Source organism: Microtus pennsylvanicus, chromosome 19 (assembly GCF_037038515.1).
Source record: "Microtus pennsylvanicus isolate mMicPen1 chromosome 19, mMicPen1.hap1, whole genome shotgun sequence".
NCBI classification, from domain to species: Eukaryota; Metazoa; Chordata; class Mammalia; order Rodentia; family Cricetidae; genus Microtus; species Microtus pennsylvanicus.
The window spans coordinates 12,589,965-12,609,290 of record NC_134597.1 but is presented as its reverse complement, the minus strand read 5'-3'; the positions used below and the strand labels follow the sequence as shown (position 1 = coordinate 12,609,290).

General features: G+C 43.8%; 1 protein-coding gene across 4 annotated transcripts in view; it reads right to left on the bottom strand.

Annotated features, from left to right (window-relative positions):
• Met (MET proto-oncogene, receptor tyrosine kinase) overlaps positions 1-18,754 on the bottom strand; it is a 109,430-nt gene extending 90,676 nt beyond the window's left edge. The window contains exon 1 of one of the 4 annotated variants that reach the window (XM_075953415.1): positions 18,593-18,754. The gene's annotated coding sequence lies outside the window, so the exon portion shown is untranslated. Of the gene's footprint in view, positions 1-18,483 lie in introns of all 4 variants that reach the window. The other 3 variants (XM_075953414.1, XM_075953416.1, XM_075953413.1) reach the window with 3 other exon arrangements.
• Positions 18,755-19,326: the final 572 nt, after the last annotated feature.

Here is a 19,326-nt window from a genome sequence, read left to right as displayed (position 1 = left end):
TCGCCAGTTCAGCTTGCTCTCCACAGAAATGAGGAAGTTGGCCAGTGCTCTGGGAAAGAGCACTCCGAATACCTGCCTAGTGTTTCATTCCTTTATTTCTCTCTACAGTTTAAACAGAGCTATTTGTTATTTCCCCAGCCTTGCCCATCTTGCGGTTTTCCTCTAACTCACTTTCAAGTTCTTGAAACCCTTAAAGTTCTTCCAAGACAGAGGCCACAGTAAGGGTCAAACAGGAACCATTAGTTTAAAGAGTAAGCCCATATCCCCATAGAAATTTAGGAAGTGAAGGTGTAGGAGACCCAGTTAACTTTGAATCTCAAATATGGGGTTCTTTTTTTAGGGTAAGTATGTTCCAGGAATGCATTCAAACGACAATCCTAGTCATAAGCGGAAAGGGAAAAATAAGGGAGGGATCACCTTCTGGAAAAAACAGAACTTGGGATGAAGAGACTTGGATGGAATCTATTTATCTTGGGAGTCAAACTATTTTCTGTCTTGTGCTTGCCTGCTTTCTTATTTTCCTTATTTCCTCCTTATTTATTGATTTACTTATTTATATTGGGATTTGAACCAAATGCCTTAGTAGGCAAGTGCTCTACTATGTAGCTACACCCCTAGCCCTTTATTTGCTAAAACAGTCTTGCTGAACTTTCTCTGTGGTCCAGGCATACCTTAAATTTAGGGTCTTTCTATTCCAGCTTCATTAGTAGTGAGGAGTAAGGCATGCACCACCTGGCTTGATTCAATGTTTTTTTAAAGATTTGTTTCCCAAACACACACACACACACACACACACACACACATATCTATCTATCATCTATCTATCTATCTATCTATCTATCTATCTATCTATCTATCTATCATCTATCTATCTTTTCACACTGTGCACAATTTCTTATTTTTATTTTGGTTTTGTTGCTGTTATATATCTAAAACATTGTTTTAAATGTGATCAGCAGGGCAATCATCAAGTGACTTTAAATACAGATGAAAGTATAACTGTCAAAGGGCATAAACATTTTTCTCTAGGAAAAAAGTTATAATGAAGATAGCAACTTGCACGTTACATGAAATTTCATAAAAGATCTAGATCTGCAGAGTTATTAAAGATTCAGATACAGATGGCGATAGAAGAACATGCTAAACTTAGCACTACAATAATGTACATGTGTTAGAATGAATGGACTTAGGGGAGGCTCTAAGCACTGGCTTGACATCACACAAACGTTTCTTTAAAGACATATAGTGCTCTTGTTCTCGTTCTTATGTGGCTATCCCAGTCTTTCTCCTGACCATCATATTAGAAGTTGAAAATGACAGACATTTAGCCTAACAAAAAGCAAATTGTGCATTTTCCACTTTCAATATATGATTAAGATCTTTGTTCAAGCCTGATACGGCAAGAGTAAAGATTAAGAGAACAGAATGCATTCTAGCCTCAAGATTTTTGTCTCATAAACTCATAAACTGTTAGCAAACATCTTTGTTCTTTTAAGAATGGCTGAAAACATCCAACTTCTGGGAAAAAAAGAATAAATGGACATTTGTTTTACTATTGTGCACGTTGCAAAAATAAAATACCATTCAGAGCATTCATTGAACTGTCAGAGTTCTGATTGATGGACAGGCATTTACCCCATTTTAATAAATGGTAGCTCATACAAGAACATTTCGCTATCCTTGGAAATGGGGAGGTTGAACTCCCCCATTGTTAAGACCATACTAAAAGGCCTGAAATCAGAAGCAGATTTTTATTCAGCCTAATAGATGAATGAATGGGAGTTTGTGTAGACTCTCTACCAGATTTTGTTCAATTAAGCCGGGAACACTGAATAAAATAAATTCACAGATTACATCTTTCTACATGCAAGTTAAAATAAACCAAGCTCAGCAACCCTTTCCTCCTCCATTCATCCACAGAGTTTGGAAAGCATAAACCTGACTGGGCAGTCAGAACGCGAGCTGAGAGGGAGACACATCCAGAGGAAAGGAAGCTGCTACATTGCTCACTGGTGAATCAGACATCCCCTCCTGTCTGTGGGTGGAGGTGGAAAATGTCCTGGGCATAAGGCATGTTCTGGTTCCAAATGGGGGATCCGTGCTCAGGAGTGGGTTAATCCATTTCTTTCCTCTCTCCCTTTCCTCCCTTCATTATCTTTGGAATGAGCCAAGGTCTTGTATGTTGTTCAGGCTGGTCTCAAAGGGTCTTCTTTTAGTCTCTGTTTCCTAGTGCTAGGGTTAAAGGCAAGTTACACTACTGACTGATCCATTTCCTCTGGGTTGGCACAAGGCAAACATTAAACAACTGCACAGGGAAACAGGCAGTGAGTAGGTCCATTTTTGTCATGGTGGCTGCGCCATAAGGAGAGAAACCACTATCTAGCAAGAAAGGGGACACAAGGTGTCACACCAGGTGGACATTTCTTTCTAGGACTCTTTTTACTTGGTTCTCAACTCCGTTTGGCTCATGTCTGAGAACCTCTAGGAAGCCGACACTAGCAAGCCACCTCTGAAACTGAAGGAGTGACGTCTTCCTTTCGAAGCTGGATTATACAAAAATTTCTTCACTAGGCAAAGTAGAACTTGCGGTACTACTGTGAATAAATGGAATTACCAGACTTGGCTGTTATTTTTCTACAGGTGAGGATTTTCATGGGTGAAAATAATGCAGTTATGTTTAAAAGAAAAATAAATAGCATACAAACATGTTGTGATCAATATATCATCAGAAAATAAAGAACTAAGCACATTTTGTACGAAATAAAAATTAAATACCTTTAAACAAACAGAGAGTGGCAAGCGAGTCAAACCCTATGAAAATAGGACAGGGCAGAAAGGTAAGCATAGGATCCCATTTCTAACATTCAGTAAACACCCTGGATGCTTGAAAAAAAAAATCAATAAACCTAAAGGTTAGGACAACATAAAAACAACTGTGCTCAGCATTGCATTTATATAACTGATCAATTGAAGAGAAAACAGCTCAGGACTGTGTGTGTGAGTGTGTGTGTGTGTGTGTGTGTGTGTGTGTGTGTACTCACACAGGCTCCTGTTTCTGTGTAAGATGCATGTTTGAGGAAAAGGAAGTGTAAGAAGAGGGAATGGTCTTTTTAAATGACCCTTTTCACTTAAAGAATCACTGCCCAGAGGACTAGGTGCCCTCTTCCCCACCCCACTCTCACTGCCCAGAGGACTAGGTGCCCTCTTCCCCACCTGTAACATGAGCACTCCTGCTTGGTACCCCCAGCTGTTTAGTCCCAGAGAAATATCACACATAGGTCTCCATAAATTATAAGCTGATTGGCCCATTAGCTCTAGCCTCTCACTGGCTAACTCTCACATCTTGATTAATCCATTTTTCTGATCTATGTTAGCCATGTGGCTCAGTACCTTTTTTCAGTGGTTGCAGATCACATCCTGCTGTTTCAGTGGACTGGGCAGGAGTGGGAGGAATCAACTCCCTCCTTCCCAGAATTCTCCTGTTCTCATTACATCATTTCTACTTCCTGTCTGGTTTTCCCATCTATACTTTCTGCCTGGCTAATTAGCATTTATTTAAAACATGATTGACAGATTACAGACAATTCTCCCGCACCACCCACCCACTCCTAGCAGTGCTGTCATAGAGGGAACACAAAGAGAAGGGATGCTAAAGATATCCCAGAAAACAGGAATGGCTTAAACTAGGTCTTAGGACAGCTAAGCTAGATGCAGACACTTTGAGGACAAGGGACATAGCTTTTCTAAATACAGTAATAGAGAGGCTGGGTGGGAGGGGCTCACATGGTTGAAACTGTCAAATCACATTCACAGAAAGCCTCGTGCATTCTGTCGAATCCTCTGCATTCTATGTGTTGTTGGGAGCCAATGGATACAGAAGTTAGTAGATGCATCCAATTTTGGTGAACATGGGGTGAACAGACAGAAGTGGGAAGGAGACAGAGCACAAAACAGTGCAGAGGGTCATTTGACCATCTAGGCACATGGTTGTGGGCTATTTGGAGCCTGCCCTGGAACTAGCTCTGTAGATTAGGCTGGTCTCGAACTCACAGAGATCCGCCTGCCTCTGCCTCCCGAGTGCTGGGATTAAAGGCGTGCGCCATCATCGCCCGGCTTGTTGTGGGCTATTTGTACACTGTATGAAGATGTATTTGCTGTGATTGGTGTAATAAAAAGTTGACCCACCAATAGCTAGGCAGGAGGGAGAGAGATGGAATTAAAATATCAGGTGTGTGGCTTAAAAGGGAAATAAAACTAAAGGTTTTATAATAAGGAAACTGGTCTTCCCAATTGAAGATACGGTGATGTGAAAGGTTAGCACAACCAGTAGGGTTTACGACCAGGAGTTTTGAAGATCAGGGGATGTGAAGAACCCAGTTTGGTTGTGTTCACAGTTGACGCACTACATACACAGTCAAGAGTTGTTGGGCATGTGGCGAAATATTTGGGTCTTAGAATGAAGAATAAAGGTCTAGGGCAAAGACTTAAATTAAGAAGCAATCAGCATGTAGATGGTGTGGAAAGATAGGAAGTTGGGTGAGATCACCATGATGGTTAATCTTCAGGGTCCATTTGACTGGGTTTGGAATCACCTAGGAGATGCACCTCTGGATATGTCTGGAAGCATGTTTCCAGAAAGATCTACCTCAAATGCGTTACAGATTAAACAGAAAGGGAAGAGGGAGAAAGCAAGTTGTGCACTGGCATTCAAGGCTTTTTGCTTCTTGATTATGGACACAGTGTGACAATCGATCAGTCTCATGTTCTACCACCATGCTTTCTTTGCGACGATGGGCTATTTTGTTGCAAACCACCAACCACCAACCAAAATAATCCCCTTCTCCTGAGAGAACCAGGCAGGTTTCAGCAGAACTGCGGCCATAGCACAGTGACCTGAGAGGACTTTGAGCCCAACATTCCCTTAAGTTGCTTCCTGTTATCCATTTTGTTACAACAGCAAATAAAGAATTAATACAACCTAAAAGGAAAAGAAAAGCGAGGACAAGAAGTGTAGAAGCAAGGGCTGGGGCCAACAAAGCTAACAGGCTGGAAGAACAGGAGGAGTAAGTGGAGCCAAAAGAACAGATGGAGATCCTTGTGGAACCTGTACTTGCTCTCCGGACACCTGCTCTCCCACCGGCATCTTATCTGTGCCTCACATCTCCCACATTCCCACGTCAGCGTATTGGACTCCCGTTTGCAGGAATGGCAGACATGCCTGTCATTGCTCAATGTCACCTCTTACCTGCACTGCTACAGTTTTCTACCTGGTTTCCCCTCTCCACCCTTGTCTTCATGCTATGCTCTCCAAAGTACAAGAGACATTTTTTTCTTCCTGAATGGAACATCTGATTATGCTGTTTCTGAACTGAACAAAGAGTCACCACCTTAGGAAATCTTGAAAGACACACATGATCTCGCCAGACTTACTACTGCAACGGATGGACTAACCATTCGATTCCGAGTTTTTAAAGCAAGCTATGTACTCTCCCACTTTGGGTGTTGGCGTATGTGGGTTTTCTTTATGGAGCAGTCTTTAGTTGCTTCACCCGGATAATTCTCAGTCTTGCCTTAGGAGATTCGTGTGGAAAATCTTGATGCCTCTCTCGTCTTCCAGAAGGAAACAGAGACTCTCTCAGGTGCCTTCCTCTCATCTCGCCCTCATCACACTGCCCAGCAATGTGTGTTTCCTACTAGCCCGGGAACGTGGCTGTCAACCACTAAATTATTGTCATTACATGGCACTTAGTAAACACATATGTCAAAAAATAAATGACAATTAAGTTAATATCTGAAAGAATGATCCCCAAAAAAGAGTTCATAAATTTAGATCAAAAGTGATGACAGGACAGGGAAGATACTAGGAAGAGAGAGAACACTTATGTGCTAATGATTCAGCAAAGTTGTTGATCATAAGAGAGACTGAGACTTCAAGATAATTTAATTACTACCTCAAAGACACCTTCCAACGTGAGATGATAGTCTAAGTAAAAGACCTCGGAGTCAAAGACAGAAATTTGTGTTCCATTGGTTCATCTGACCTACAAAAGCTGTCGTCTTCATTGTTGGAGAGCAATGCATTTAAACTTTATGCAGGATAAACACCGATAATTTAAAAACCAAGAACGTAAAGTCCTCTAATGCCTGTCATCTTTTGAGTACCTGCACGCCTAAAAAGTTGTGAGTTCTGGAGCATTTTTTAATTTTGGATATTTGTTACGGCCTATGCTTTCAATTCTAGAATCTGCGTGATGGAAAAAAAAAATGGAAATAAACTCTAAAATTTGAAACTTTTCTGACCCCAGCATTTCAGATAGGGGCTAGCATTGCCTTAATTGCAAAGGTATAAAGAAAAGTAGTAAACAAAGGAAATACGGAGACACAAGAGGCTGAATTTGGATGGGTTTTGTGAAAAAGTGGCGGGGGTGGGGGGGAGAAATTAGACATACATCGCGGATCAGAGTGTATTCCACAGGGGGAGACAGTGGGAATAAAACAAATGTCCATTATCTTTGGCAACAAGGAGACTTTCTTGGTATATGGAGGTGACTACTTGAATCAAATGAGTTAGGCAATTAATAGGAAAAAAGAAAGCAGAGAAAACAGGTTAGGCATACATTTTCAAGAACTCTTACTGAAAAGATAAGACAAATCCAAGAAACTTCTTAGGCAACTGTGTATTTAAGATCCTATCAGCACGCCTTACATCTGTGTTTTCTTTCTTTCTTGAAGAGGCAGCTGGTTGCTTAAGGGCTGAATGAAAAAAATGGTTAGGGAGACTTTAAAGATGGGAGAGGAGGAGCCAAAACGAGGGCAGGGCAGGCAGAACAAGGTGATCAAAGATGCGGGAGAGACGGAGATCAGGATCACAGGTTGGAAAGACCACTTCACTTCTCTGAGACATACCCAAGGAGGTCATAATGAGTGACATGGAGACCAAATGGGCTTCTGCTACTCTCTACGTCTGAAAGGAGACCTTACATGGAGAATAAAGAAAGCCAAAGGCAGCTGAGAGCTTGAGAAAATGGTGAGAGTTTGAGTCTTCGCAGTGTGCCTGGGGACAGATGGAAGAGAGATCTATAGGGAAAGGACTCATTGTGGATGGGTCAAAGATGGAAGGACGAAGAACGAAACTATGGCTCCTGATTCTCCCATCTTAAAGCACCTAGTGCCTGTTCCCATCGAGCTTCTACAGAGAGAGCAGGCTGAATTGAGGAGCAGATGGCCTCACGATTATGACCTCTGCAGCAAATTCCTCATAATGTTTACATAATTCATCAGATCTATGGGCCTTTATTAAGAGGAAATGCCAGGCTCTGATTATTATTATTTCAGAATGAGATTTATTGAAATCTGGAAGAAATAACTTCTGGGAAAAGAAAACACATCAAAACAGACACTCTTCTCTCTTCAATAAAGTCAATGACATAGAGATGTTGAAGAAATGAATCAGATATAACGACCATCTAACTCTGAAAAGCAAAACCCTTTTAGGAACTGTGAGGGAGCTTTGGTCCTGAATTCCAGTCTAGTTATTCACTAAGAATGTTTAATAGTAGTTGGAAAGCAATTAATCATCTTATAGCACAGATCCAAGGGCTGTCACCTTTCAGTGCCATTAGTGAAACTGTCTGGGATTTTATCTGTACTTTTCTGGTGACTTAAAGAGCATTTTTAAAAAGCTCCATAAAGACCTGAAGAGTGCTTAAAAGTCAATGGGCCTTGACACACAGATTGCAAGGGACAATCTATGTCCTAGTCAGACTGAAATAAAATCGACAAGTCTCTTAATTTTGACATGACAGAGAAGCAGTTTTAAGAAGTCCAAAATGCATATTCATTTCTGCTTGAAGCTCTTCCCCTGTCAACCAACAATAGCTAATGAATGTTTAAACCTAAAGACTCTTCTAGCTCTTAAATGATATATGCTTGTTTGCTGTCTTGTGTTAGCCAGATAGTGTGTAAACCACAGGCTCTCTTCGGACTTTGTGGCCTCCACTTGGAGGTGGAAAGAGAGGGTCATGCCCAAACGTGAAGCCAGGTCAGATGATAGCTGCCTAGTTTACGATCTCAGATGAACAAAAATAGGGGACATAAAGACAAAAAGACAGGAAATAATGTATTTTCCTCAAATCTTTAGATCAAGGTCTAAGTTTATTCAAAATATGAACTTTTAATCCCAGATTCACTCTAGCGTGGACTCCATTGTAGTGAACATCCAAAGAAAGGCTTTAAGATACATCCTCAAGGGAAGCTAATTCACACCCACAACAGAGATTTTTCAGTGGAAAATGATTACTGATACAGTTCTTAAGACCATAGCTTTTTTTCACAGTAATAATTCTTATATTGTAGTGATTATGTATGATAGAAAAATTTTCTATGAAAATGGAACAAAAAGCTTACAAACTTGTTGGGTTTAATGTCACAACTGTCTCTGAAAAGATCACTTGACACAGTGTACGAGAGTTGGCTGCAGAGGGCTTAGACCATGCCACTGATAATAAAAGCTGTGTTTCTGTCTTACATTCCTTCAATTCCCACTAGTAGACAAAGACAGGATAAACTTAGAGGCCGGTTTACATCTGGATAGTTATATTAGTAAGCTTTGCAATGAAATATGGGAGGCAGCCGGCTTTACAGAGCAAAGGTTTACTCGGCTCATAGCTTTGGAGCCTCATGGGCAGAAATTCATGGTGCGCAGCAGATGGCAATGGCCAGGGTATATTAAGCTGCGTGCTCATATCTGGAGCCAGGGATCAAGGGCTAGTGGCTTCCTATCAGGCTCCAGTGTGCAACACATTTCCTCCTGCTAGTCACCTTTTAAAGATCTCCGCCACCTCCACTTGCTTACACCTTATCCATGGGCTTCTTTGGTGACGCAGCCATATTCAAACAACAATACAGATGATAGTCTCCCGTCTGTAATAAGTAAAGTGTATGTGACAGAAGAGAAGGGGAGCGAGGCTTCCATTGTTGATTTCCCACTTTGAGCCTCCTCTTTCCCATTTAGAATGAAGGCAACAATCCAACAGTGGGCTATGGACCCTTACAAAGTTTTCGGAAGAAGGAATACAAATGGTTATGAAATAGTTTTGATAAGTCCTCATTATCTTTAGCCATCTCTAAAGCATTAAATGTTCCTTGAGATTTCATCTTACCCCAGCCAGAAAAGCTAAGATTAAGGAAACTAAAGACCATGAGTGCTGGCAAGGCTGTGGGAAAGGAGAACGCTCACGCGCTGCTGTGAAAGGGAAAACTGATGGAGCTGCTGTGGACCTTAGTGCAGCAGCAGCTCCGCTAGTGAAAGGGAAAACTGATGGAGCTGCTGTGGACCTTAGTGCAGCAGCAGCTCCGCTATTTGACCCAGGCGTCTATCAATAGGGCCCTACTGCCTGCTGCAGAGATACCTGCTCATTCGTGGCCGCGGTCGCTTTACTCACAGTGTCTGGAACATGACAACAGCTGACATGTCTATCAAATAATGATGGAGTGAGGAAATGTGATGCCTGTATTAAAATGGAATTTTCTTTAGCTAGGAAGAACAATGAAATGATGAAATTTTGCAGGTAAACGCATGGACCTAGAAAACAGAATATGGAATGAGGTAACCTAGAAAGACAAATGCTGCATGTTCTCACTGATATGTGGACTCTAGTGTCAAATCTTTAGATGTCTGTGTTGAATTTGGAATACCTATCTAATAAGGAAACAAGAAAGGGGCTGTTGATGGGAAGGGCAAAGAAAGATCTTAAGGGAGGAGGGCTAACAGAACAGAGACCATATGGAGGGGGAAAGGGTTAACAATGGGGAGGGAGTTTTAAGTGGACAGAGGGGTGGGAGGGTAGAGCAGGAGAGGGCAGTGGGTGGGACAAATAACACTGGGGATGTTTGACACAGCCATGTAGAAATCTATTTTATAGGTTTCATAGTACATGTATGTATTCCTATAACAAGGTTGTGGGAGTTATACAGCAGATCATGCTCATCCCAGAAGACGTATGTTGTCAAATAGAAATCCCAGTGCCAGGTACGAGATACCTCCCCATGTGCTGTTGGTCAGAGAAGTCCCAGAGACCCCCAAATAATTATGGTTACTGTCATTACTTTTGGTTTAGGGAGAAAAAAGTCATTAGAGTTCCCCATCTGCGAACCCTGTGAGCCACAACAGTGACCAGAGTCATGAGCGCAATGCAAGTTTTGGGAGTAAACAACTGCTTTCTGATTGCATTGAAGGCTCACTCTAGAGGAGGAAACACATGCCTGCTAACTGCAGGTCTGGCCAAGAACCTGTGGCTGTGGACCCTTCACCCCTCAACCACTTCAAGCCTCAACCACCGAGCCAACTGCTATCATTTTTAATAAATGGCCATAGTATCAAATTTCCCTCTAAATTGACATCTCTCTACCTATGGATTAGTTGAGTGGATGGTGGTTAATAACCCAACACAATCATCCAAAGTGCCTAAGAAGTGCCCAGCCACAAATAGGACATCGATATCCTAAGGCTCAGGAACCACAGTGGAAGACACAGGTGAAATATTCTAAGAGCTAGAGGTGGGAAGCACCAGAACAAAACAGTCTCCTCTGGACATGAGAGGACACTAGACTCAGGAGCTCAGAACAGTTATGGTTGCCTGCACAAAACCTGCAGAAGACCAAGCCAGTCGTTCTAGATGGAGAGGAAGGGGGCCTCTGTGCTCCATTCCTAGCCAGAAGGGCTATGACCAGTTCACAGGCTCTGGGAGAAGAAGAGTCCATTTTCTTTAAGGGTCTGGCTTCTAGTAGGCTGATACCACACGTCAGAATTGGTGGGCTGTTAGATTTTTTATTTTTTTGAAAGAAACGACATGAAGTAGGGTATGAAGAGGTGGAAGTGGATCTGTAAGGCGTTAAGGGGAAGAATTGGGGCTGAACGTGATTAAAATACATTGAAATGATCAAGAATAAAAATACCTTTGCAGGAAAGGCAAGCGAGCAGGCAGCTGGGTCCTCGTTAGACACTGACTTACAGTGCACCTTGACCCTTCAAGTGTTTTCCTATCATTCACCTCTGTTTTCTCACTGACCCAATACCCATCAAAACCTCCAGGTAGTCTTGATTTTCCGTGTCTGGGGCATAAAAGTTACCACAAAAAAAATGTCTTGACCTGAGCAATTTTACATATTCTCTCCAAGGAACTTCCTTCATTTATCAGGCTCTAAGTCCTTTTAACTGGAATTTTAAAACGCTTGCAACACAGTTGTGTAAAACAAAAAGAAAAATAAAACACATCGTTTTTAATTAATGATTAAGCCGCCAAGCACAAAAACATCAGAGTATTCTAAGCTATACAAATAAGTTGCTCATTGTACAGAGTTTTCTGTAATGAAATGTCAAAACAAGACTAACTGATGACGTTTGGATGCAGTGACCCTTCAGAGTCAACGGAAAAAAAAAATCTATAATTGTAATAACAAAATCCCCCCCTTTTCCATCTCCCCCAATATAAGAAATGACCAAACGCTGCTACTTCACATGCCGCATGCTCTGAATGAGGAAGGGTTTCTGAGGATAAGATTCGATGGGCAATTAGAAACCTAAGTCTGGCATCAAAACCGACCACATGGCCCGTTCCTATTCTGCGCCTCCCCTCTCTGCAAAGCAACCATGCATTCTATCCATTTGCATTTAAACTGCATGGAAAGCGGCATGCTTGTGTTTCAGCAGATATCAGGCACAAACAGAAAATCTAGGTACCAGCAAGAAGGTGTTTTTCTCCACACAATGGAGTTCAATGTTATTTGGAGTGAAACCCAAGGGCACCATTACCATTGGGCACCTTTCATACCCTTGTACATGATAGCAGTTTATACCTATAGTATATGTTTCCTAAGCCTATTTGAACTCGCTGCTATTCCTAGGCAAACGTATACCTTCCCCTTTCCGGGCAAAGCTTTCAATCAGCAAGTGTGTCAAGGTGGGTGGAAGGAAGACAGGAATAGTAAAAGAGGGAAAATCAATTTTCAGAAAGCATATGGTAACAACAGAATATTTAATCAAATTAGCCTAGAAATTCTTTCCTATTTTCAGAACTCTTTGCAAGGCAGTTGCTTCACGGTACAAAATGAATTTCAATAAATGTCATATATTTAGTTAGATGGCTTATATTTGAAAGTTGCCGAAACAGGTCAACACACTCAGAATAGATCTTGTTCTAAGACTTGACAGATGAATATTGATATTGAATATAAAGATTGGCATTAGGTAAAAGGTTCCCGGCTGAAGAAAGTCATTCACTTAACACTCAAGTAAGCATTTGCTGGATACCTACTATGTGACAAAAGAGAAAGAGATGAATATTTGGTATATAAATAAGATGTTAGCAAGATGAGTTGTGTCAAAAATATTTCTTCGGTACCAAGAGTTTTCACATTGTGTTAGTTCCAGTTCACGGGGCTCTGTTGATAGTTTACACCTATTCCAGATTTTTAAAAGATGCCATTTACTCACTCTTAGCAAAAACCAACGTCATATTTTCCCCGATAATCAGTGGGTACTTCCATGGTTTCAAAGATTCCGTAGACATCAAAGAGCTCCAAGGGACATTCAGTTTATGGGTAATGGTTTAAGGTTTAGTGAATCAAAAACACATGGATTAAATTTCCCTTAAAAGACCCCTAGGTTTAAAACTCAAAGAGAGAAAATGCTCTGGCCTCAAGCTAAGCCAAGCCTTAGTTTTTAAAGTCAGTTTGAGTTGTCTTATGGACCCAACACTTGGCTGGGCTTTTCTTTCCCACATAAGCAGGCCTCAGAGGAGGCGACAGAGCATTCCCAACTCGGCTACGGACATTTACTCTCTCTCTCTCTCTCTCTCTCTCTCTCTCTCAGTTTGGACAGCTACCTTATGTCAAAGGTCAGCAGCTGGAGTCATTTTTGGATCTCCAAGTGATTCTGTTGTAATATGCAACTTCAAAACTGGACCTCAGATCGTAGGTGCTATCTCTCAGATTTCCTACTTGCAGGCACCACCTCATCATTTCAAAACAGGAAAAGGTCTGCGATCTTAATATATGCACTGCTTTATGGTGCATGATTATGTTTGTGTTTAAAATAGTAGGAAAACATACAGTACACAATCTTCCTTTTGTACACAATAGCTTTCCGGAAGGCCGCTAGCTTGGGCACTTTAGCTAGTTTCTAGGATTAGAGGAAACATGTCCATACATAACCTGGGAGCCTTTCTTCCTTTGGAAAACTAGACCGCAACACGGAGCTGATTGCTTTGAAAGGGCACGCAAAGCCAGCAAATCCAGCAAGGCCAGCAAGGCGGTGCACGTTTTGAGTTTCAATAATAGGGAAAGAAAAAACAAAGGGGGCAGGCTCAATCAGATCCAAAATAAAGAGCCAATATTCCAAGAAGAGAGCCTCGTCTGAAGGAGCTTGGAAATGAAGTTCACACACAAACATAGGATGGATTCAGCTTTCAGAAAATGAGGGCTTCGGTGTAAGAACGAAATAACTAGATTATCCTGCTACTTAGAGATGACCATAGCCTGGTGCAAGGCATGCGGAGTGGCCGGTTTAGAGAAGCGTGTTCTAAGTGGTGGATGATAAAATAGCCTTGTCTTTTTTGACTTAACTTTCCATAGTAGAATTTTTTTTGAGGATTCTAGAAAAACTAAGTGCTGTGTTTAGAAGGTCGTCTAAGACACTCTGACTATGTGTGCTGTTCCACTGGACAGTACCCTAAGAAGCCACAAGACTGGGCACAAACTGTCAAGGCCACATGGGACCAAATCTAGCCTGCAGACTTTGTGTCCCTCCTGGATGTATAGTGTTTTAAGTATACCAAGTTAACATTTTAAAACTGGGATCTGTGTGGATTCTCTTGAAAATTTACAAGATAGCTATCACATTGGTTCATGACAGGCAGAAAGGCCACACGACAGCTCCAATGTTGGATACCAAGTGATGACTGTCCCCTCTCTGGTGGAACGTCTGTCAGCACCTGGGAAAAATGGTTACCTTCATTCATTGAAGACATTTGTTTGCAAATATTTCTACAGGACACATGCAGAACAGGAAAGGAAGAGGGAGGTCAGCATGGCAGAAGGACACGAAGAGAGGGGGGAGACGCAAGTGCCCAGCACACAGGCTCTACACCCTAGCAATTGCCTCACTTGCTGGCACCCACCTCACACCCTGGAGAGGACCTGCGGATGACTATGTGGGTTTTATTGCCAGACTCAGGGCAGAAGGTAAGAAGCCTGCATAGCCTAACGGGCCAACAGCTCTGCCGCTGAACCTGAGGAATGTAGGGAGCTGCCATGAATCTGTTTTCGTGTTATAAACAAAAGGTCCGGGACACCTTTGTACCTTTGCCTTTGAGACTGGAGCTACCCACAGAGGCTTTTTAATTCTATTTTTTTAAAGAACACCCCGCCTTCTAAATGAGAGACTCTGTGGCCAGCTGTGCAGTGCAAAATTTCAGAAAAACACAAGAACACAAGGATACTATGGAGGGGACTCTCGGCGTTCACACACTATCTCCTTAAGATTCCGGCTAAGGTCATCCTTGAGAGGTCCTTCCCGCATCCCGCTGCTAGGTTTCAATCTCCATTCCTATCCTCCTTACCTTCATCAGTGCCCATTCTCCTCATCACTAGCATACAACAGGCATTTTACTTACAATTTCTTGTTTGCCTCCCTCAACAGAACCGGGTGTCATAGGGTCACAGTTTTGGAGGCCTTCATCCCCTACAGAAACCGCACACACTAGAACAATGCCTAGTAGATGCTCAGTGAAGCACTAAACCCCCAGCCACATTGTTAAGAGACAAGGAGCTTGGCTTTCCTGAGCACCTGTGGCCCTCTGGCCACATCCCACAACTGGTTTCCCCCATTTCATAAGTAGTACACTGTCGGGTTTTCACCCTTGTGATATCATCTATATGAACCATAGCTTTTCCCACATTACTCTGTGGCCCTGCGGCTCTGCAATTAGACGCGAACCGGAGGTCTGCATAGACATTCTTGCACACATCTACACAAGCATGGAAAGAATACATATGCCGGGGTCTGTGACTACAAAGTTGATTGTCCCCCATTTCACAGCGCTCACACCTCCTGTTACATACGCCACACGTGAGCTTCTTCTCTCTCAATTATGTTTTATAGCTTATAAAGCTTTCTTAATTTTGTCCCCTGAAAAGCAAAGGAGTCTGATTTTTACTGGGTGTTTTTATTAAAGCAAAACCCAAGGGGAATATAAACGTTGAACAATTTAACACAGCTGAAGAAATGTCTGAGAATGGGCTTTCTGATGGACTGGCAGGTTCCAAAGCCACTCACCGCTCTTAATCTGATGATGGGCAGAAGACCCCACACATATGAAGAAAGGCTTTCTATTTTTTTTTTAAGTTAAGAGAAAAGTAAAAAGGAAATTGAGAGGCAAAGAGGGAGGCGGGGAGAAGGGGGTGGGGACTGGGTATATTACCAGAGCATAGAAATATTACCCTCATCTTGGTCTCTAACCAGTGGAAAGTCTTGCAGGAGCTAAACCTCTGTTGCTGGCTGGGAATGGGCCGAGCAGCTGGCTCAAGCCTGCCCTAGTCTATAAAGTGGGATTGTGAAGGCCTTAAGCTGTGCCCAATGTGGAGAATATGAAGAAGGAAGCAAGCAGAAGCAGCATAGACATCTGAAGTCCTTTATGCTTCAGTCTTCAGCGAGTGAGATGCCTGAATGTCTTTTTCATGTAACGTTCCCTTAATAATTAGGGATTGTAGCTTCACTTTGTATGTGTGCTATCTGGCTACGCCATTAGACTGTAAATTTCTCAAGGGCAGATCCATTTTTATTTCCCTCCTCCACTTTTGGATATTCTCCTAGAACCAGCACAGATACTGATCACAGTAAGCTTCTTTGCTCGTTTTGGTGAGAAAAATCTGAGTTCGGTCGTGAGTCAGTAAGTGTGAAAAACTCATAACGAACATGATCCCAAACAGACACTGGTCACAGTGTCTACTGCATATTACTGAGAGCTGGCTGTTGTTTTGCACTAAGAAAAACCCATGAAACTCTGTCCTGAGGGCCCAGTATCAGACAAGAGTTGCAACATAGCCAGGCAGGAGAGGACTTCCTGCACTTGAGAGTCTGCATTCACTTTGTCCCTGAAGGGAGAATGATAAGGACTTTAGGTATCCCAAGCACAAACACAGTAGGCCAAAGGGTATCAAAGGGACGCTAGAGGAATAGCTCAGCATTTAAGGGCAGCGACTGCTCCCTCAGAGGACGCTGACAGATATCTGTAACTTCACTTCCAGGAGATCTGATGCACTCTTCTGGCCTCCATGGACGCCAGGCACATACATAGTGCCGAGATACGCACACAGACAAAACACCTGTACACATTTTCCCCTGCAGTGGTAGGGAAAAGAAGGAGAGATGGCTCTGGGGATGATCACCAAGCCGAATGCCATGAAGACGAAACCAGAAAACTGCGTGAAATGGGGGCCAAGCCATGGGACAGAGATGAAAAGCGAAGGGGGACAGAAATGAGAGGGAGTCTGGATGCGTGGTTAGCCAAGCCTGGCCATGGGCGTGAACCAGAGATTGACACTTGGACAGCCACACAGTGCCAGCCCCTGAGTTCTTCTCTTTGTTCTGAGAAAACCACATCTGAGAAAACCTGTACCTGCGGTTATTACAAAGACTTGTAAAAAAAAAAACCTGACTACTCTACTGTAAACTATTTCTATCAACAGTGCTGCAAATTGACCTTTAAACTGTAATTCTAAGTGCAATCCTCATTAAAACATTTTTTGAAAAAGTTCAGGACAAACATGGGGAATTTGTTTACATGGTCTTAGAAATCATAAATTGTAGGTATTTACCTTCTTGAGAAAATTATTTTCCTCTCATTATAGACTTAAAAGTAACCCAATATTAAACTTTTATATTAACGGCCTGTCGCCAGTTTTACTTTTCTATTTGACAGATAAAGCTTGCCCTAGGTTCTCAGAGCCTGTAGTGCATCCCTAGTGTCAACTCCCTGCTGCACACAATCAAGAACAAAGCAGTATGGGAAAAGGCAGCAGTTGCCCGATCATCCTCCACACGCTCTAAATTCATCTTGTTTACAGCGGAATATGCCTAAGTTAATAACTATTGACGAGCGCCCTGCTGAGTCTGGAAACTGACCGCAAGATTTAAAGCACCTATTGCACTCTGTAGGAACGCATTTTTCGGTGCTGTAAAACTTCTTATTGAAGATGGACATATCCCCCGTGTTGTTTACCTGCTCACAATGAGGTAAACACTGGCTGTATCACAATCTGCAGTGGCAGAGACCACAGCACCTCATTTCTGCTCCACCATGGAAGTTTCCCCTTGAGAACAAAGCCGAGTCGGCTTCCAGATGGAGAGGAAAGCTATATACCTGTAAATAATCTGAGCAACATTAACAGTGTTCCCATAAAAGCACAATTTATATCCCAGTAGCAAAGGAAAACACCGTGTACATCATTTTCAGATCATCTTCATGCAGAAAAAAATTCATTAGTCAGCTCTAATAGTTGAGCTGTAAAGGAAAATAATGTTCTTCTGAATCCATTTGCATGGCAATGTGTGTGTGTGTGGCTGGCTGCTGAAAGCGACAGAATAAACCTCCACCCAATGCTACAAAATGCGAACAGTCTTTTTAAGATGCCGTCTATATTCTCTCCAGTTACAGCTTTTACAATCTCCTCATATTCATGGACCGTTTTAACTTGGCAATTAGAGACTCCTGATTCTTTCGCCTAAGAAAGTTGACAATATTTCATTCTGCCCGCGAGCTGCTTTGAACACAGCCTATGATAAGGCAAAAACCCACGGACAGGCACTCATGCGTGAACCCCTGAAACCCTTGCCAACTGCCAAATTAGCAAATGGCTCTTCTAAAACATAAAAGATAGGAAATGAGAAACCACAGTTTGGAGTAAATTCTGCATTGTACTTTCATTTGGTGTTTTAATAATAATACTGGCACTAGCCAGACCGCCTGACCTCTGGCTATAATGTATTTCACCTCCACAGAGTCCCAGCAAAAAGATCAAGTAGGATCAAAAATGATGGATCACACACTCTGCGTGTTTGCCAGGAATAAAAAATTCAGACCATCCCAGAAACACCTGCCCTTTGGAAAGACGCCCCCACCCCCCACCCCCGCCCCACATAAGGCAGAGAAAGCAGGGCTGGGAACAAGGAAATAGCTGAGCTCAAACCTTGCAGGCTACATCACCCTGGACAGGGTGACCGGATCCCTTTTGTAAGGGCTGAGTCAGATCACGACGGTAAAACTTGCAGAGCCACGGCAGTCCATGAGCACCCACTGCTCCCGGCGCCCTGAGTCACACAGGTGGCCGTCAACAACACTATCCTAAGGCGACAAGCTCAATTCTAGTTTGCACCTTCCCCGACCCCATCCCTTCAGTTTCCCAAGCCCCCGAGCTCGCACCCACCTCGTTGGTCTTGCCCTGCGGAGCGGCAACCAGTTCCCTTTAGTGGAACAAAGAAAGCGGAGGTGCTGGGAGAGGGTGGGTGCGGGATTGACGCGGCTGGAGTTTGTACCTTGAGGTGCCCGGGAGCGCCAAGTCAGCCGGCCGGGACCACCCGCGCGCTCCGCCCTTCTCCGGCGAGTCAGCGGTCGCCCCGCATCTGGCTCGGCACCAGGTCACCCGGGATCGGGAGCTGTGGGCGGCGAGGCTGTCCTGGTCACCTGCGGCCCGGGCCGAACCCCGCCGAGCGCCCTCGGACTGCTCCGCCCCTTCCCACACGCGCCCTGCCCGGCCCGTGACTCAGCCGGGCATTGGCGGCGCCCCGGCGCGTCCGGGCTGGAGGCGAAAGGACCCAGGCACCCGCCCCAGCACGTGTCCGTTCGTCCCTGTCGCTCTCGTCTGTCCCACCGGTCCCTCGAGGGGCCGAGGTGGGAACTGGCACCACCCTCGGGGTGGGTGGGGGACACCGTCTCCGCCCTTCCCGCCGCCCGTGCGCCTAGCCTTGGGGGGGTAGGGGGGGTCGCGCCTTCTCAAGCCCCGCCCCACCTCCGCCCTCGACAAGGTGAAACTTTCTAGGTGGCAAAGTTTCCCTCTCCCTGGCTACTTGTTTTCTCCTCCTTCCCCGGCTTCCGAGTCTGAAGCAAGCACAGCGGGAGATCAGCGGCCCCGAGTCTCCCCCTCCTGGTGCTCCCGCAGCGAGTGTCACCCGCACTGAGCGCTCGCACCCCAGGCGCACCCGGGCGATGCAGCCTCTCCCACGCCCGCCCGCGGTGGCGGCCCCGCGCTCACCCGCGAGACAGAAATCTG